Source organism: Mercenaria mercenaria, chromosome 7 (genome assembly GCF_021730395.1).
Source record: "Mercenaria mercenaria strain notata chromosome 7, MADL_Memer_1, whole genome shotgun sequence".
NCBI lineage: Eukaryota > Metazoa > Mollusca > Bivalvia > Venerida > Veneridae > Mercenaria > Mercenaria mercenaria.
In genome coordinates, this window is record NC_069367.1 from 41,808,894 (window position 1) to 41,830,883 (window position 21,990).

Here is a 21,990-nt window from a genome sequence, read left to right on the forward strand (position 1 = left end):
ATTTCGATGAAGCAGAAATAGTTACTAAAATCAGTGGTTTAATAATAGCAAAAAAGAAAACTTGGACAGCATTACTTTTGCAACAGAATTACTAACTAAAATAAAACATACTCATGTTTTTCATCGAATCCAAAACTCGCATTCAAAGATGACGGTCTGAAACTCGACATTTTCAAACACCTTTATTTGTCTGGTAGCAGATTGGATTGGCTCGAATTTTCTGTCAAGATAGCCTTTCATGTATTCGTTGAATAGAGATAATAAGTCTGTCGCGGACGAACATCGTATATCTTTAGAATGATTTCTGGATATGTGGTGAATTCATCAGTGTGTAATTGTGTAGAATCAACTGTCTTATTCAACGCTTTTTTGAAGATACATGTATAAGTAAGCACCAGACAGATAAAAACATTCTGACTCCATTGACAATATGGATAAAAGTCTCTATAAATAAAGAAACAATGAGAATGAAATTGACTCTAAAATAAAAGACAATTATCATGCTTTGTTATAAAATTACTTTTTATTACAAACAGTAATTGCAATGAAACCGACTTCGGCAATGAATTATAGTACTTAAAATATGTAATGTTATTTTTCCTTTATTTTGAATGCTATGATTATATGTCTATTGTAATACACTCTCACAGTCTGAAGAATTTATTTGATCATGTTGTTACTAGCAAATAAAAGTAATTGTTGTTTTTGTAAAATGAACTCACCAAATACGGGATTTTCGGTTATGCCAAAACCATATTTCGCTCTCAGACTCAGTTCCCATACTTGAGGAATAAGTTTTGTGAAATCTGAAATAAATCAAAATTTTCTTTTGCTACATTTGACAATAAATACAAAAAAAAACATCATTATAAAAATTACATTTTTATTACATTCTTATAATTATATATACATATATATACCGGTATACGTTCTTTATTTCGAGGTAATATCTTAAGTCCCATCGTGTGCGACTCGTCTTATATATAAATAAGCATAGCGGGTTGCTTTTTTTTTAAAAAATGAGAATAAAATGTAATTTGATAAAATAATTTTAATTTAAAACATGTATTTTTATAATTACTAATTTTTTTATCAAGCATGAAGGAGTATGGCCATTATACTCACTCTATGTAAAGGAGAAAAGCCGAAAACTGTCCATTATGTGAAAGAATGGACAAATCGAGGCGCAACGCGCCGAGATTGTCCATTCTTTCACATAATGGATAGTTTGAGGCTTTTCTCTGACTTAAAACACGGTCCTCTCGAATAAATCAAGATTGTCGTGATATTATATAATGTCCCTAATATTGTCCTCTTTGAGGCAAAGACAAATCATTGATTTGTGTCTCTGTGCTAAGTAAAAATACCAAGTCAAATAAAGTTTAAATAAGATTGCATGACTTATTTATTGCAATGAAAAGATTTTTTTAACACTAATGATATGCAGTGCTGATTTTTAGGACAGTTTCGAACATATCACGTTTTGTCATATTTACATATGATTTGAAGTATCTTTACAAAAAGTAAAATTTAGCTTGGCCTTATGATGTATGTATTAATAGTTTTCCACGCTTTGTTCGTGCTGAGTTTGCAGTTTTATATAGATGACAGGTCCAGGGGAAGACATTCTAAAATGTATGTATATGTATTTTATATCATTATTACAAAACAACCGTTCTTATCTCGCAATTACGTTGTTTTCTATCAATTTTATCAGAAGACAATAACACGTATTATATGAGACGTTTACTAGTGTTGAAAGTTAAAAACAAAATAATGTATTGTTAAATTAAAATCATTGCGGCCAAATTTCCCTGTATACCGAAAAACCGAAACATGCAGTAAAACGATAAGAAATTTGACGTTTTTAGTGTGTTTATTTGTTTGTTTGTCTTTGTAGTAGAAATGTGAAATTGCACATTTCTGAATGTCAGTTATGACTAAAAAAATTAACCAGGTGTTTTAGCTGGACTATTCAAAGAATAAGTAAAGCTATTGGTTTCCAGTTTAATTTTGCCCATGGTTTTCTCGTTTAGAGCCCAACCATTATTTTATCCGCTTTTCAAGGAATTGTACTTTGTGCATCATTGAAGGTTCCATGTGCATCGCCGTATGAACACATGGTACAAAATCCAGGAACACTGGTTAAGTTAACTGCCCGCCGTTACATGACTAAAATACTGTTGAGAAACGGCGTTAAACCTAAAACAAACAAACAAACATTGGGTTAAATATCATACGTTCCACATAAGCGTTTTTTTATTGCAGCTACAAATTCTGAAAAAAACACGTTGCAGTTTTAATATATTTCGAAACTTTCGAATTTCAAAGACTGATGTATTCACACCTCTCAACGTACAAGGTTGTTACTATACCTGTCCATTATTAACCTGTACCTGTCCATTCTTAAAGTATCCATTATTTTAAGAATGGACTCTTACAGGTTAATAATGGACAGGTATAGTAAAATAATCGTGTGTATAGAGCGGTATCGGTACAATAACCTATATAATGGACAAAACTAACAAAGGATTACGTCACAACCGTGTTTTAACATAAATTATAAACTTAATTGAATATCAGTATAACAAGTACTTGAAAACACTTTAGATTGGTACTTATTGCGGCAATGGTCTCGGACCAATGAGCGTAAAAATTAGCAATGCCCTGTGTTTGCATCGAGGGAAAAATATTTGTGGGAAAAGGACTGAGTACAATTATTTTGAACTTGTTTCTTTTTGTTGAGTATATATGTATTTCTTATTGCAAAATCGCGGTTTGATTAATTTCTGCAACGTAATTAAAAAGATCTGAAGAACAAAGAACGTGTGTTTTCTTCAAAAATGAAATTTGTTGCTTAACATGTATACATCGGTCTTGAAATGAAATGGTTGTATCCACAATAAGTGCAAACAAACAACATAAAAATAGCACATCTATCAGTGGTGAGGGACTTGCTCAAATGTTCCCACGCATAAAGCATATCGCGCAATAGTTATGAAGAGAGTTATGAAAAATATTTAAAGTGGAAGTTTATCTCTAACTCGCAGTGTTCAGCAGAATTAAAGGGTGTGGATCAATGTTTTACTGACTAACTCTTTTGACCCGAAGACATTTTTGCCCTGGATTTAGCATGAGCGAAATCCGTGACAAAAAAAAAATATCTTCGAACTATCTGACTCTCTTGGAATCAAGTGGGCCAGAATCAAACCCGAAAAAAAATCTTATACCGGGAATGGAAAAAAGTGCCAAGTATTTAAACATAATGTTTCTCGCGCCATTGATATCTTTATGAGTTTTGTAGTCACAACTTTCGCAGTAAAATATTTCATTTCCACCAAGTTTCTTATTTTGCAATCTGCAATTACCACAGGTCATGGAAGTGTACCGTCGTTCACGTACATTTTCAATTTGAAATGAAGTTGTTTTTTTTTCAATGGCCCGAGTCTGTGCTTTCTGTCGGGCGTACGATAGCAAATGATGTAATCTATCTATTTTTTATCGTGTAATTGGCCGATCTCCCTTTTATCGTGTCCGACTTGAAAGGCCTTAAAAACATGACTGTGAGAAAAAGGTTTCATGTTTGAAATGCTTAAATGTACAACATCTGAAACCAACCGACATAAGACGCTAAAACGTGTCAATTTATGACAAATCAAACATCTATTTTAATTTTGTTTAGAAAAAAAAATGGAACTAAACCTTTAAGCTTCGGTCGAAAATAACTCCTTAAATTTGTATATAGCGCGTTAGCAAGTTGTATCCTATCATGATCTCTATAGCGGGGTTAGATAAGAAACGCTATAATTAACCAAGTACAGGGGTTATATATTTTTTGGTTTGTTTTGTTACATATAATATAACGAGCACTATGTTATTTACAGTGTCGTTTATGCATGTCATGTATACATATAAATTATTTTCAAAACCACTAACATGCTTAACATATAATATAGATGACAGATAATGTTAAAAATTCAGAAACTAAGGCAAAATGTGTCTAATATATGCTTGACAAAGGCAATACATGATATTCTTCATTCGCTTCTAATTCATAAAATATAGTTATGATATTTGGCTTTTTTATAGCAAAACTGTACACAAGAGATCTGTTTTCTTTTCCAGCATTTGAACGAGCTGACACTTGTCAGCTATATTCTAAATATCATACATAATCACATATCTGCATCACTTTTTGGTAAACATAAATGTCTAACAAGAGCTGTCCGTAAGACAGCGCGCTCCACTATTCGGGGATTTGACAGTAAAATGAATATATGTCTGAATAAGAGTTTTACTTCAAAAGGAAGATACACCAAGGGGCATAATTCCATCAAATACACAAATCTGAGCTTGTAAAAAATTTAAGTGTAAAAGGGGCATAATTCGGTCAAAAATACAAATCAGAGTTATGGGGATTGTTACCACACATGCAGATGATGATGATAAAGATACATTTCAAGTTTCAAGTCTTTATCTTATATTGCATTAAAGTTATATCCAGAAAGCGAAGATTGCAAAAAAGTTTAAGTACAAAAGGGGCATAATTCTGTCAAAAACACAATTAGAGTTATGGGGTATGTAGCCACAAATGCAGATGATTATAAACAAATACTTTTAATTTCAAGTCATTATATTTTAAAGTACCAAAGATATGTCTATAAACGAAGCTCTCGAAAGAATTTAACAAGAAAATAATTCAAAGTATAACTTCTTGGTAACCTTTACCTTGGGTATAATGGGCCCAGCCCCTGCACATACTTTGTTTGTATGCGGGACAATGTTTATGTGGACTTACAGTATGATATAAGCAAAAGTAACAAAGATATGACAGAAAAACAAAGGTTGCCGAAAAACTTTAACCTTAAAAATAACCTAAGTATAAGACCTTGGTGACCTTGACCTTGGGTATAATGGGCTTAGCCCCTACACATACTTTGTTTGTATACTGGACAATGTTTATGTGATGTTACAGTAAGATATAAGCAATAGCAACAAAGATATGACAGAAAAACAAAGGTTGCCGAAAAACTTTAACCTTTAAAATAACCTAAGTATAAGACCTTGGTGACCTTGACCTTGGGTATAATGGGCTCAGTCCATACACATACTTTGTATGCATACTGGACAATGTTTATGTGAAGTAACAGTAAGATATAAGCAATAGTAACAAAGTTATGACAGAAAAACAAAGGTTGCCGAAAAACTTTAACCTTAAAAATAGCCTAAGTATAACAGCCTGGTGACCTTGACCTTGGGTATAATGGGCTCAGCCCCTATACATATATTGTTTGTATACTGGACAATGATTTGTGAAGTTATAGTAAGATATAAGCAATAATAAAAAAGATATGACAGAACAAGAGGGTCATGATGACCCTGGATCGCTCACCAGAGTAATATGAGCTACATGTTTCAAATGTCAAATTGATGATTTTTAGATTTTTTTTGGAAACTTTTCCGATGTACAATCAAGTAACCCCTGGGGCGGGGTCAATTTTTCCCCGGGGGGTCAAGATTTGAACAAGGTTTGTAGAAGTCTACTAGGCAATGTTACATATCGAATATCTAAGACCTAGGCCTTCTGGTTTATTTTTAGCAAATTTATGAAGATTTCCCTATGTACAATAAAATAACCCCTGGGACTGTGTCAATTTGACCCTGGGGGTCAAGATTTGAACAAATTTTGTAGAGGTCTACTAGGCAATGCTACATATCAAATATCTAAGCTCTAGGCTTTCTGGTTTATTTTTTAGAAATTGTTGAAGATTTTTCTATGTACAATAAAGTAACCCCATGGGGCGGGGCCAATTTGACCCCGGGGGTCATGATTTGAAGAAATTTTGTAGAAGTCTACTAGGCAATGCTACATGTCAAATATCTAAAATCTAGGCCTTCTGATTTATTTTTAGAAGTGTTTTGAAGATTTTCCTATGTAAAATCAAGTGACCCCTGGGGCGGGGTAAAGTTTGACCCAGTGGTCATGATTTAAACAATTTTAGTAAAGGTCTACTAGGCAACGCTTCACACCAAATATCTAAGCTCTAGGGCTTCTGGTTTTTGAGAAGAAGATTTTTAAAGTTTTTCCTTTCGGTTGCCATGGCAACCAGAGTTCTGCATGGAATTCAATTCTTTGAACAATTATTAAAGAGAACCATCCACGGAACATCCCTATGAAGTTTCATTAAAATTAGCCTGGTGGTTTAGGAGGAGATGTTGTTTAAAGGAAAGTGTGGACGGACGGACGACGGACGGACGCCGGACGGTGAGCGATCACAATAGCTCACCCCGGGCACTTTGTGCTCAGGTGAGCTCAAAACAAAGGTTGCCGAAAAACTTAAACCAAGAAGGGTCACGCCGTCGCCGACGCCGACGCCGGGGCGAGTAGTATAGCCCCCCTATTCTCCGAATAGTGGAGCTAAAAAAGGAACAAATTTCATTTTCGGAACGCTTAGATAGTCAGATGAACACAACATTCCGCGGAAGAGAAAATATTATTTATGATTCACTACAGCTTATGTCCTTTTCTTAATCCACAGTCGGTTAGTTTTGAACGTCTTCAACCGAAATATCAAAATAAATTCGCTTCTTTTTTTAATAATAACCGTATCAGTAACGCCGATATTAATATTTTTTGATGTACTGTACAACTATGTAGAGGAAATAAATAAACACAAACCTTATAGTTGCTGGATTCCAGCTGAATGAAGGCTCATTCAGCTCTTCCTCCCAGGTTTCGGTGGACGGCACTTCAAAAGTTGGAAGCCGCCTCTCTTGTTTTTTCAATAAATCCAGAATGTTTTGTACCATGTCTTGAAGCCTTTTATTTTCTAATAGTAATAGATTAGTATTACTAGCCGTCTTGAGTCTCTGGGCGGCATCCCGGTTTACTTGTTCCCTGGTCTTTCGTGGCGGTATTTTCGCCCAGATAGCTGAAAATATATATTTCTTAAGGTACTATTCGGCAAAAAATATTGCCCTTTTTCAGTCAACACTTAGTTCACTCATATACTTTCCCATTCATAGTCCTCAAGGTCAGTGCTTCGTTGTGAACAGATGCACACAAATTAATTTTATAGGTAGATAAAATTATTTATGTCATTGTTTACATTTGGGGCGAATCGGTCCCATTCTGAATTATGTTAATTTATGTACTACGGTAAAAGCCAATCAGTGAATTCCTTTTATCACGTGATACCGTTGAACCAATCGGGAAACGGCATCTTCCTTCTTCGGCAGCATTCAAGAGTGAATAGCACGCTTCTTTCTTTGATTTTATTTTGGCTAATTTTTTGGTATTATCTTACCCCCTCTCCCGTCCTACCTCCTCTTTCAAGTTGTAATTTTCTAATTTTGAAAGATTTCTCTTAATATGCAAATTCATCTACATTTCTTGATATGCTTTCGGCGGTTTTATCCGCCCTCATATGTAAATATATATCATAGTATTATTATACCCCCACAAAACGAAGTTTGGGGGTGGGGGTATATAGGAGTGAGCTTGGCGGTCGGTTGGTTGGTTTTGCATGGTTTCCGTAAGATAACTCAAGAAAAGGCTTGACCAATTTAAATAATTTTTGGTACACAGGTGTAACATCCGAAAATACAGGTCAAGTTCGAATTTGGGGTCAGTAGGTCAAAGGTTAAGGTCACAGTGACCCTGAAGAGTTAAACGGTTTCCGGATGATAACTTGAGAACGGTTGGGTCTAGGATCATAAATTTTGATACACAGGTGTAACATCATGAAATGCAGGTCAAGTTCGACTTTGAGGTCTGTAAATCAAAGGTCAATGTCACAGGGACTCGAAACAGTTACCGGTAAATGGTTTCCGGATGATAACTTGCGAACGCTTGGGCCTAGGATCATAAATTTTGTTACACAGGTGAAACATCATGAAATGCAGGTCAAGTTCGACTTTGAGGTCTATAGGTCAAAGGTCAAGGTCACAGTGACTCGGAACAGTTAAATGGTTTCCGGATGATAACTTGAGAATGCTTGGGCCTATGATCATGAAAATTGATAGGCAGGTTGGTTATGATTAGCAGATGACGGCTAATGATTTTGAGGTCAGTAGGTCACAGGTTTGGTCACAGTGACCCGGAACATTTAAACAGTTTTCGGAGAATAACTTGAGAATGTTTGGGACTAGGATCAGGAAACTTAATCTGGAGGTTGGTCATGTCAAGCAGATGACCCATATTGATTTTGAGTTCCAAAGGTCAAAGGTCATTTAAACCTTTTACAGGCAATAACTTGAGAACGCTTGGGCGTATGATCATGAAACTTCATAGGGAGGTTGATCATGACTAGCAGATGACCTCTATTGATTTTGTGGTCAGTAGGTCAAAGGTCAAGCAAGTTCGGCTTTGACATTGGCTTAGTTCTGTGACAAGGCCATATTGTGGGGGTATAATTCGTCACTCCTGTGACAACTCTATTTTGTTATGGTATTGGGCTGTAACTTCATTCAGATATGAGAACATATCTATTTGTTAAGGGCGGTATTTTTCGCCCTGATGTGTGAAAATATAAATTTGTTAAGGTATTGTTCGGCGGTATTTTTCGCCCAGATATGTGAAATTATATATTTGTTAATGTATTGTTCGGCAAAGGCGGTATTTTTCACCCAGATATGTGAACATATATATTTGTTAAGGTATTGTTCGGCAGGCCGTACTATTCGCCCAGATATGTGAACATATACTAGTATATTTGTTAAGGTATTATTCGGCAAAATAAATATTGCCCTTTTTCAGTCAACACTTTGTTCACTCATATATTTTCCCATACATAGTCCTCAGGGTCAGTGTTTCGTTATGAAAAGATGCGCATAAAAACACAGTACCAGAGATCATTCAATAACATCCTATTCGCTTGACAAGGGGTATATTTCATGTATTAAGATTGGGTGCTGAGTCGGGTTTCTGGCGTTTGCTCGGTTTCTCGCTGTCGTCGGACGATAGTCCCGCAATCTTGTCCGTCGCATCCATTACTGATTCGATAACCTTGTCAGGCTCAACTTTCCTTTTCATGATTCTGTCGATTTTTTGCTGTTTTGTCATTGTATCGTCATAATCCATCTGTTTCTTGGCCGACTTCTGTTGTGTTCTTTTCTCAGTGCGTTTTTCAAGTCGATTAATGACTAAGTTGGCTGTTTCTATAAACCTATAATTCTCTAATTTATTTAGTGGGCGCGTATTAAAGTAAAACTGTTCATATTTGCTCATAGATACGATTTTTTATAGTCCTCTAACAGATTTTTATCATCAACGTGTTAGTATAATATACCGTCAATATCTGCCAAATTTTCGCCGAGCTCGTAAAACATCATTGAAACTAAACTACCATCGGTGTGTTGGTATCTCCGCATGGCTTGCTAAATTCTATCTCTAAGTTTTTCATCGAATTCGGTATCCGTCGTTATAGTATCATCATCATATAGTCTTTCGATATAACGATCTTTATGAGGATATTTGATCGCCTATTTGACGGCATTGTGTAACGCGAGATACGGATTTTCATCAGTAAAATTTGAAGTTAAATGTGAGTATAGTCCAATATAGTTCATGGTTTCTTTTCAGGAAGGTATTTTTCGCATAATTCGTAATAACTCGGACTTTCTGTCTCCGTATAGAGCGTAAAAAGTCTCTTTGAAAGGAATTTTTGGTATTACTTCACGGCCATACTTTATGGCTAATGTTTCGGAACAATTGAATTTTTCTACACATAATATTTCCCAGATCTTTTCATCACCAATATCATATAACTGTTTGATTATAGCGTCTGAAGATAGTTTCAAATACTTTTCCATAATCTTTATTTCTGAAGTACAAAACACCTCCCTTTAAAGGGAGAAAAAAATTTCAGCGTAAATAATTATCTTTATAATTGAGAGAGAGAGAGAGAGAGAGAGGGAGAGAGAGAGTTTGCTCGGGTCCTATAATGCTTAATTTTCCTCTTAATATCATTGGTCGATGTTGCTAGTTTTCACATGATACGGCTCACCGAGGAATGTCGTAAACAAATTCAACCCTTTCTCAAGTACTTTGTACAGCGATTATAACGCTTGTAGATAAATGAGCCGCGCCATGAGAAAACCAACATAGTGGGTTTGCGACCAGCATGGATCCAGACCAGCCTGCGCATCCGCGCAGTCTGGTCAGGATCCATGCTGTTCGCTAACTGTTTCTCCAATTCCAAATAACTTTAAAAGCGAACAGCATGGATCCTGACAAATACAACCCTTTCTCAAGTACTTTGTACAGCGATTATAACGCTTGTAGATAAATGAGCCGCGCAGTCTGGTCTGGATCCATGCTGGTCGCAAACCCACTGTGTTGGTTTTCTCATGGCACGGCTCAAATTCTTGTTATATAGATTTAAACACGCATTACTTTGCTGTTCAAAAGGTCACAGGGCTTGTCTTTTTTGTGTTTTGAAAGCACCCAGTGTTGCTGAAACTGGTAGCGATATTTCAACATTTTGCATGATTCTTTGCCTTTTTTATAATACCAACCAAAGTATGCAATAAAGGCAGTTTATTCCTTTTAAATATTTTATTATATACATAATATCTTAAAGAATTACAAAAAAGACACATAAATTTTTATTATTTTTATTTACATTTTCACGAATTACATATATTTCATGTATTTCCTCTGCATCTGGAAAAATGTGACCACATATGGATAGTATCCAACATCCATAGAGCTGTAAATGACAGAACGGCTCTAAAAGAAATCTAATAGATTTCCCACAGGAGTTTTTTTTGCGGTAATTCTTCGAGGAAAAAATGCAATACTTGCTAGCAATAACAATTACCAAACTAGGGAAAAATGTCGGGATGGTACATGGGCAAGCTGCAATATCTAACTACGGCCGAATTTCAGAACTATGCCCACTTAGGCCCAAAGAACACGTCTAACTTCTAAACCAGCAAAAAGTAGTGAACAATCACCAGGACAACGAGCTAGTCACATGAGGATGTCTATAATATAGCCACCCAGAAAGATGTGTGTGAGATGATTAAAAATAATAGGGGGTTGCACAATATACGTCACACCCCGAAGTCATAAACTGTAAATGACTCTGTACATAAGGCAAGGGCCGCACAAAATTTAACTCATTCAACCCGAGTGACGCGTTATCTCATCTTATATCGGAATGAGCATACATGAAATGTTTCATCATTAAATAATGATTATATGTATTGTCTTTTCAAACACCTATAAAAAAGGGCGATAATGTATTTTTTTTTTCATTTTGATGAAGAAAAGTCGCGAACCGATTACTTTATAGAAGGCGGCGTTTGTCAATGGTCGCGCGACGTTCACACTCCTAGATCGTCAAGTTAAAAATGCTCGACCTGAAATGCGAAATCTCGACGGCTGAACCAACTCACTATTCCGATCTAAAGTTAAAATCAAAATATCCTAAAACGGGAGATAAGTGTATGTGTACATTTTCTGTCGGTATTAGACCGACCTCTAATCAGAAAAAAGGACTTTCAATCGGATGCTCAAAGTGAGCAATCACGCCTACAATTGGTGTAATTACTTAGGGAAAAAGGCTTCAAACCGAAGCAGTTCGACTTGCAAAAGTGGTCGCTAAAACTAACTCGATAGACGTTCCGGCCGAGTACAGGCTGTTGGGAGACGACTGGTTTTTCGATAATAAAATGCCGTCTATCAAGTTGACCGCTTGTAAGATATTTTGTACCATGTATAAACCCGCTCAGACCAACCAGAAAAAGGCCCGGGTTACTCTTGAAAATAAAGATACAACTAAATTACGCGAAGGCAGAAATTATTTGTTAGATTACTGACGGAAAAAGATATCGCCGACGAACGCGCGAAGCTATGTAGAATAGCGTTGATAGCAGGCAATTTCTCTAAAGATTGGAAAGATAGGTTTCTAAGACTTTCCAAGCACGTATCTAAGATACCTCCATTGAGTCTCGATATGGAAGTGTGTAAAAGAGCTAATGGCAAATTCGTTTTACAAATACCTTGCGATTCATTGTACACGAGGAACATACGTGTCCACGCTTCGGATTCTCTGTTCTATCGATCCCGGAGGTAGAACGTTCGGCATTTGTTACGATCCTAGCAATCTTAAAGTGTTTCAGGTCGGACACGAGGCAGACAAGAAAAGTTTATTCGCACCTTCCACGATAGAATCGACCGCGTTCACCGTCTATTGTCGTACGCCCGACAGAAAAATCAATCGCAAGCCGTGCTAGACAGAATCGGACAACTGAAAAAACTTCATTTGAAATTGAAAACGTACGTGAAAGACACGCACGTAAAACTGTGTTCTTATCTGGTCAAAAATTACAAGCTTATCGTTCTGGGTAAAATAACGGTCTCCTCTATTGTGAAGAAAGAGCATTTTGCTAGAAAAGCTAACAGAGATCTGCTCTGTTGGCAGCAATATAGGTTTAGGCAAAGGTTGTTGCATAGAGTTTTGGGGACGGACAGAGAAGCCGTTATTCAAGACGAACGGTACACTTCCAAGACCTGCGGCAATTGCGGATTGCAAAATAACAACCTGGGTGGAAATGAAACGTTTCGTTGAGAAAATTGCGACTACAAAACTCACAGAGATGTAAATGGCGCGAGAAACATTCTATCTAAGTATCTGAATATATTTCCGTTTGTACATGCATAGAATTACGTTTTTCTCCCAGGCCTGACTCAACCTGACTCAGCGCGGAATATTGTTTTGCTTTCAGAGTTTGCTTTAATGTTCAGTCTATGGCAAATGATGTTCTCGGGTCGAAAAGTTAAAATAATATTAGATTTCCTAGTTTTGAATCACTTTTGTCGAGTCAGGGAATCATTTATTTTTTTATTATTTTTTCCTATTCATTTTACGGGCATAGAAATTAGCTTGAAGTTTGAAAACTAAAAGGAAATTGTTGATATGTTCATAATCAAACGAAACTGCTATAGAAGACTTGAATACTTTCACATGCACGGCGCACCGCCTACAAAATTCTCTTTGTCTAAAAATAGCAAGTGTAACAGAGGATAATTATAAGTGTTTAATATTCAAAAGTGTTTCTTTCTTTTTTTCAAATTCTAAGTATGTGCGCACGTTTATCCTATTGATTTGTTTTTCCTTCTTTCTTTAGAACTCGAAAACATTTGTTCGAATTTATTTCTGCAGCGTAATCAAAAGACTGACTTGTACCTTGCTAACCCTGTAAATTTTTACCACTCTTTCTTATACATAGATTTTTTGAAGTTCTAATTACGTAATAGTTAACAAAGATTACAGTGTAATTTTCATATCACGACTGAACTTAATGTGTACCTTTGGAAAGAAAATGTTAACTAAAATTGATGGGAGTTCAAGTTAGAAACGCCCCCTTAACTAATGTTTTCGGGATTTGGATATTGGTGCCTCAAATATTGCTGACTAAGCCAGAACTCTTAGTGCACGCACTTCTGAAGACATTAACGTGCATTACAAATGACATCTGACTTTGAAAAGAAATACGTTTTCAGATTTACATATGGAGTGCCCTATTGGCAATATTATCTGTGTGTATACCTTTGAAGGGAAGCAACTTAATAATTTAAGCGAAAAAAAAGATTCAAAAGTTGCCTTTCGCGTGTCATAGTATTATGCGGTTTGCGTTTAAAGGGAAGCAAAACGTGCCGTTTTATGTATTAACAACGCCGCTGTTATTATCTTTCTTGCGTAAAGCGTACTTTTGTGAACTATTTTAGATCATTATTTGTACCAGCAAAAGTATGCACTTTAAAATCAAATAGTCAATTAAGCTTTTCTGATTTCTTTTCATCAACTGACTAAATCAGTATGTAAAAACATCATTAGTGGATAAAACCTGAATTGGAACTGTACAAATATCATTTAGGGAAAAACATATTACAAAAGGACCATTTTAGAAAAGAAATATACACAAGGTGATTGCAAAACGCCAACAGTTATGCATGGGGGTTAAATAGTCTACATGCTAAAGTTATGAATGGATTTTTTGAAAGGTAGGTAATTAAATATAACGTTTTACTTTTTTGCCCTATTTCTATTATCAAACATAATTGATATATCTTTTGGATTAGTTCCTGAATATACGTTGGAACTATTTCACAAAAGATATTTGCAAAGAAATAGTGTTGTTTTTTTTAAAAAACCTCGGAGATAAGATTTTATACTAATTTGTATTTTCCCCAGAAAATGTTAGATATGGATATACATATAACTGCATATGTGAATAATTACAAAATAAAAGTTACTGTTCATGTATAAATATCGTGTTGTTTCTTTCCACTATATGTATCGCCGTGTATCTGTGTTATGGTGTGCAACATTGCCGGTCTATTCCGAATGTTGTGTAAACACATTTTATTTTGAGAATCAATTTTAGACGAAATATTTCCCCTCTAGATCGCTTGGCAAATAGTTCACGTGGAAAATTGTTTTCGTCTAAGTCGATTCTAAATATATTATAACCTGCTGAATATGCTTGAAAAATGGCGGAATGTGTATTGACAACTGTACACAATTGACATATATTGGATATAAGAGGTTTTAAAGGTAAATTTAAACGATATATTACTAGAATATGATAAGTAACGGTAGGCTAAACTGTTTAAACCTGTGTATATCGTATATTTTACGTGTGAGAAAATGCTACATTCTACTGTTTAGGGCCCTTTTAGACGTTACAATGCAGATTGAAAATGAAATGTAAAATATTGAATGTTGAAGGTAAAATGAGCATGTACACGTCTAATATTTTGGACTACGGGGCCTGATGTGGGGTGTGATGAAAGGACCCATTTATTTTCTTGAAAGATGAAAATAAATGAAACACAGAATTGTACAGTGATGTGTTGATCTATAATACAAAATGTTCAACAACAAATCATATAGTGCCGTGTTCGTTTCTTTTAAAGCTTCATCCGTTGAAATAGGATAGGGATCCCTACAGCCTAACTTAGTAAGTGCATTCAATCAAAATCATTTCAACAGAATGATTGAAACAAACATCGTTTTTCAATTCTGTCCTACGTTTGTGTAATTCGTAAATAATTATTGATAACACACCGAATTTTGTCACATTTCCTGGTAGGATATAGAAATATCTATCGCAATGCATTATTGGATTATTTACTTAATAAAAGATATCGTTGTCATCTCGCTTAATAAGAACGTGCTTGATTACTCACCATTAAATTCAGCCATTCTCTCTTCGACATTTTTCTAGCATATTTTAAGGAGTACTTATGTTACATTCGCATTTGAATAAAGCCCTAAGATTTTGAAAAGGGAGTCAATTGAATCTTTTTCTGTACTGTACAGTATAGTGAAAAAATAAGTTCTCGGGCAGTTTTTAACATTTTTATTTATGATTTCACCGTATTATAATAGCTACATAATAATATCGTCCGGTATTGTGAATGTTTATTTTACTTCATGCTGGACTTCTAGTCAATACACCTTCTTTTTGATTAAAAATGTCTAAGTATTGAAAGTCTGGTGGGCTTGTTCAGTCCGTAAGTTTCACCTTTACACTTGATTTTACTTTTGCATTACAATAGTAACACTTGCTGTTTATCTTTTTTTCACAGTATTTGCAAAAAGTATAGCCACACGGCATTAGTGTTTGATCTTTCTGCGCCGACAAGCATATTGCACAATAACAGTTCGTCCCTTGCCTCTTGCTTTGATTTGGACAATTCTCTCCAATGAGCCACGAGCAACTTGTTTTCCCTCTTTTCCCATTCCGTTTCGGACAATGTAACCGTTGATGAAGGTTTTGTATAGGATTTCCGCTTGCGTAGTTCCCTGATGCCTTTCATGCCTTTCGATTTCAGAGTCGTAGGGCTAATGATGTCTAGAAGTTCGTCCTCATCATCTCTAATTGTTTCTGTTTAATAGGAAAAAAATGAACGTCAGTGAAAAAAATGTCATTTTAAACAAGTCAAAATAATACAAGTTGGAAATAAAACATTTTTTTTCAAACTCACCAATTTCGTCACCGCCTTGGTTTTCTTCCAAGAGTATTTTCGCAGCTGATATGATATTCGACATGTCCTCGTCGTTAGCCGGCGCTCTAATTTCATTCTCATACAATTTCAATTTGAAAAATGTCGACATGCTGGTCTTGAATAACCAAGGATCTTGACCAAGATTAAAGTTAATGCAAGTTACCACGTTATCAATATTTTGAATCAAGTGCTGGGCTCTTTGCTTGACAAAACTGTCCAGATGACTCTTCATCATAAAAAAATTGTGACTGCACTGATCGATTGTCTGATACGGAACAAAACAAAATTGTTTTAACCAATTAGAACTCTTCACGCCCCTACTTTTTTATTGACCAATCAGGTTTTAGTTACAAAAGTTTTACTATTTTCAGACTCGGATTGTGGACGCCCTGTTGAGATATGAAGAGAAATATGCAATGAAACGGACCGGTAATTAGTAAATGCCACCAGAGTTATTTGGAGCGTTACATAAGCAAAATTCTTATGGAACACTTGACTTCAAGTGTTTAAGTACCTACTTGAATTAAAAGTCGTGGGATCTACTTGTTTATCGCAAATGCTTGCTCAGAGGAGAATATGTTGACTAATCAGAAACGAACACGTTGATTTAATTATTTATTTGCGTATATATATAATTCGATTTCATTTTTTGTTCCGATAGTCTAGGACTTACAAAATGACATTTAATATGAATAATTCATATACGGATAACTATCTTCCCAGCATGGCGAATACTACCACCACCGATGATATTTTGAATATGTTTTGTGATGACGAAGTATATACAGCAACAACGGGATTGCAAATGAAGAATAAAATGAAAACTAACAAAAAGTCAACGAATAAAAAAAAGGTAAGATATTTTTTGTATTTAACTGATACAGCATAAAATGAATTACATTTCACAATACTTTTGCCTGTAAGTACTTTGAAGGTTTGAATTATTTGGAGCAGACTGTAAAAGATAAGCTTTGAATAACATTGCGATACTTTAGTACGGTGGAGTTAACATCAAATTTGTCTATAGAGATAAATAATATACAATTATCTATTCTAACACGATCCGCAGCAGTTGCTATATAAACATATAGCGAAATTGCCTATACCATGAATCAACGATAAAATATAGCTCTTCCATTCCACCCTACGATTGTAACACGACTGTGAGTCTGTTATATACCGACTATAAAATACTCGGCTTTTTCAGTGCTACGTAATAGTAATAAAAAGTACATCAAACTTTCTGAAACAAACAATTTCTAACTGATGAATTTATTTGTTTATATTTTTACCGTAAGAAAATGTTTCAGCCCGGTAAGTTTCAACTTCAACACCAGTGCATCTATGTCTGGTCGTGTGTGTAGTTTACACTTTCTGCGTTGTAGGCACCACAAATATCAACTGGATTCTACTTTGACAGTAAATAAATTATAATTTATCTTCCAATCTTCCAGACGTGTTTTATAAGCCTGCCGCAATGTTCTGGCGTGTATGTTTCAGTGCCATCATGTAGGTGACGTGCACTATTTTTAGAAACTGCATATATAAACTTTGAATGAAGTATTTACTTCTGATCTCTAAATCCGACCATAGATGTTATTGAAAATAACATTTTTTACAGCAGTAACTACTTAATACTTTAATTAAAATTTGCTGAATATCGGAACATTTCGTTTTATGCAACGCTTTCCATTCGTGGGGAGGTTTTTATAATAGCATGCGGCCAGCCGAATGACATATCGAGCTAAAATGTAGTGCTGTTAAATGCGAAGGATTTGCGTGGTTGGAATCGAAATAATAAATATGTTCCAATATATTTATTATTTCTTAATTACAGATTCATGAGTAACCTATGTATAGTAAAACATATATTTTTGTCCCCGTCATAAAAATAAACAGCAATCTGCTCAAGTGATTGATAAATGCTAAATTAAATTAAAATCAAAGCTCCGAGAGTCTGCCTGATGATAATTAGGGAGGTTTTATATTATTTTTGTTCAAAATTTGCTCAAGCGCGTGATAAAAAGCGGGTTATGTTTTAGTACATAAATGGTTTGTAAGCACGCATAAAAAGCTAGCAATTTAAGCTCACTTATAGTGTACGAGTCTAACTTGGCCATTTTTCTGAATTCAGTATGTGTATAGAACGCAAAAATAAAGCCTGAGTTTTTTTCATGATTGAATAGCCGCACTTTGATGTGATCTCATCTGTTAGTATTTTAGTAATGACTTTGTTTGTTTTTATATATGTACTTGGTGGTAGAGAATTGAAACCAACTATTGTTATTTTGTTAAGCACTGGTATGTACTAAGTACTCTTTTCGCTTAAGCTCAAATAAGGATAGGTGTCTACTTATTTTTAAGCTCGCTTTAACAATAGTGAAGGGTCTACTTATTAGCTGATCGGCGTATTGAAATCAGCTGTTCAGAAGTAAGTTTCATGAAGTCGTTCGTTTCATTTTAATCAAATTCATATTTTTCACAAAAACGTTTTTGCTAACAAATTTATGCTTTAAAGAAAGTAACGTGCATGAAAGTCAAGAATATTACCACCACGCCATTGTGTCGTTGGTTAATTATATAGGTTATTTCAGTAAATATAGATATGTGTCTATTTTCTTCTTCAGGCAACCAAAAGACCGGCAATTACACCGGTTATAAAACAAGACAATAAGAGAGCGACAACGACTTTACAGGTCGGAGAAAGTGGTTACATCGAATTGACAAACCGACTTACAGAATTTAACAACGTGTACCAGAGTGTAATAGCGTTGAAAAATAAGTACGCCACCGGCACCAATATTCAAAAAGACATAAAATATTGCGAAGAATCGTTGAAAAACATGGTGTGTAATATCGAACAACGCATTAATCAAATACCACATTGTGGCCTTTGTATGAAGTCTTCGATGTAAATTCGCCAAAACTCCTAGGTTCGTGCGGACACAGTTTTTGTTGTTTAACATGTTTTCCCACCTATTGCAATCAGTCGACCGAATCTAGGCATTGTTTGATATGATATGTAATATGGAAGTAGACGTGACCATCTTAAAATAAGGGAACAGACACAACGATTCTAGAACAACATCGAGTGCAAGAACTAAGTTAGACAAGCTTATGGCGATGGATTAATTTTGGAATGGCGGTTTCTTTGTCTGAATATAATTGTCTCTGGTTTTTTTTTTTTTTTTTTTTTTTTTTTTTTTTTTTTTTTTCATAATTGTATTAATTTATGTAATTGTTGCATTTTTGATGATGTGATAAACTTGCACACCATATGTAAAAGTTATTTACATAGTAAATAGCGGGGGGAAAGTACTTGTGTATCTAAGTTATAGTAAAAGGATCATGAATTCATGATATAACAATAACTACCCATTAATCTTCATACGAATTACGACTACTTACTACAATGCGTTTCTATGCCAGTCATGCACACGGGGAAAACCAAGGCATTATTGCTGCGCCTACAGTAAAATGTCCAATTCTTGAAACGATATAATGTCTTCCTGAATAGCAAAATATGACTGGATGAAAACTCGGATCTAATATAATTATAAATAGTTTAACAATAAAAACACATGCTCGTTACAACATGAGACTCCGAATGAGTACTGTTGTAAAAAAAAAAATAAAAGAGAGCGAGATATTGTATCTATATGTAGATATTTGGTAACATGCATTGGAAACTATTTTTTTTAATTCTAATCGAACAATTGAAGAGGTGGATTTAAGATTTCAAAATACGTATACGGACTAGAACAAAATGAAGACTATTTATTTTCTCAAGATCAGCTAGAGAGTGCTAGACAAGATACGCGTGTTTTTGCGAGCCTACTTGCAGGAAAATTCAAAAACGCCGCTTTTGAAAACTGGTATCAACTGGTGTTGCTGCGTACGCGTTTGTGTCAGATGTTTCTGTATTTGAATGAAATCGGTGAAGAAGACAGAAACATTTTGTTTGTTGATGCATTCATTACCCGTCTTGATGATATGGAGTTTAATAGCTGGATAAGATCTGCGGACGGAAAATGGAATAACTTTTTAAATCAATGCGATAAAGTGAGAAGTGAAATACCCAGATAAGATATCAAGACGACAAAATGAAATAACTTTATGAAAGATAGATTGATAATGCAATATTTTCATTTGTATGTATTTTGCATATGATGTTAATGATAAGGTTGTTATACATTAGTCATAGATGAGACATTTCACTTTCCCTTTTACTTGATCAATTGTTTATAGACATGTTATTCGTAAAAAATACATTGAATGTGTTGTTCCTTTTTTGTATATATTAAAAGTAGCTGTAATCATGTAACGGCGGGCAGTTAACCTAACCAGCGTTCCTAGATTCAGTACAAATTTGTTCTCTGCAAGTAACTGACAAAGGAGGACGAATAATTCATCTTGACAGTTGAAAACATATGCACTGCCTGGGGATTGAACTAAAGAACAACACTCTATCTATTGGGCTAAGCGAATGAGTTAGTGCCTGATCTTGATCACATTGAATGATCGCCTCGCAAAGAGAATAGTTATTTACGAGACATAAGGATACATATTTATATCATCTATGGTCTTATCCCTCTAGCCTATAAAAGTTTGTTTAACACCATTTTTCAACCTAAAAGTATCATAGAATGAAAAATACAAAAGAAATAACCTCTCTGCTCAGTATTTAATATCTAAACTAAACAGCAAGAAGTTCATATAATAGAAATTTCGCAATGTTTTCACGAGAAGTCGCCACGCTTTGTTGATGCGATCTTCTGGTAAATTTAGGAAAGTCCTTCGGTATTTTAACAAAATTGCTCCATCATTGTTCCAACACTTGATTGTCTCGTGAACTTCGTTATTAGTAACGACATATTTCGTCCAGTCGTGAACATTTATGGCATTCATATTCAGATTTATTTCTCCATTTTTTACGACGCTCGATATACGTTTTTTAAACTTTTCAAAAGTATCTGGCTTGCTTAACCACACGAAAATCTTGTATTTGTTATTCAAACCCTCGGATAAAACCGAGTGTAATACGATTTCATATAATTCAAAATCGAGTATTAACCTCAATGAAATCCAAGGTTTCTTCACAAAATCTTCATAAATTATCTTGCATAAGTATGGAGGTAATACGTCCCGTTCCATTTTTCTTGTTTTTGGTTTTGAAATAAAACAAAACAAATAGTTATAATATTTTACATGACGAGGGCGACTCTTTCTTATTTTTAAAGGTTACTTTGCAGGCCATCCATTCCCCGAGATCCGCTTTGAACAAATTCAGCCCGCGCTTATCAAACCAGTAGCAGAAATCCGAGATTACTCCTTCGTTTAACCTCAACGAATCGCGTTGAACGCATTATTCAATCAAAGTACTGAAAGTACAGTGAGGCTGGCTACCACAAAACACTGAATGAAAACTGTGCGGGAAAGATGTTTGCAAACTCTTAGATTATGGGTTCTCCATATCAAACTAATGCGAGCATAGGGTATTGTTGTGATTGTGATGAATCACCTTGGTTAACTTGTGAAGGTAGTGTAAGGATATTACAGACTATAGATGGTGTGAAAAAATACATTGTTTTTGCTTCATTAATGATAAAAACGGCACATGGGAATCTGAAACCGCAGAAATTAAAATCTTACAAAAAGTCAGGTTCCGAGAACGTAATGCAATCAAACCACATAGGATAACGTGCGAAAATCACTGTTTATTCGAGAAACCTAGTTTTTCAAATGTGAACCATGGTGTACGATTGATATATTAAATTTAAAAAACGACTATGGTTCACGGCATAACCTATATTTACGAGTTTACGAGCATGAACCCTGTTTACGACCGTGGTTTATGATCGTGACCATGGTTTACGGACGTGACATATATGGAAATTGTCCAATAATAACATGAACGCAGTTTCACTGTCGAAAAACTAGGATTAACGATGGATAAACTAGGTTTT

The 21,990-nt window shown here is 35.0% G+C and overlaps 2 long non-coding RNA genes across 2 annotated transcripts; one reads left to right on the forward strand and one right to left on the reverse strand.

Annotated features, from left to right (window-relative positions):
* Positions 1-520: 520 nt before the first annotated feature.
* LOC123554322 (uncharacterized) lies at positions 521-16,286 on the reverse strand. Its single transcript, XR_008371718.1, has 4 exons — positions 16,004-16,286; positions 14,267-15,903; positions 6,680-6,932; positions 521-806 (listed from the first exon to the last, which is right to left on the reverse strand). It is a non-coding gene; the product is annotated as an uncharacterized LOC123554322 (long non-coding RNA).
* Positions 16,287-16,398: 112 nt separating this feature from the next.
* LOC123554323 (uncharacterized) lies at positions 16,399-20,310 on the forward strand. The gene is made up of 2 exons (XR_008371719.1): positions 16,399-16,877; positions 18,652-20,310. It is a non-coding gene; the product is annotated as an uncharacterized LOC123554323 (long non-coding RNA).
* Positions 20,311-21,990: the final 1,680 nt, after the last annotated feature.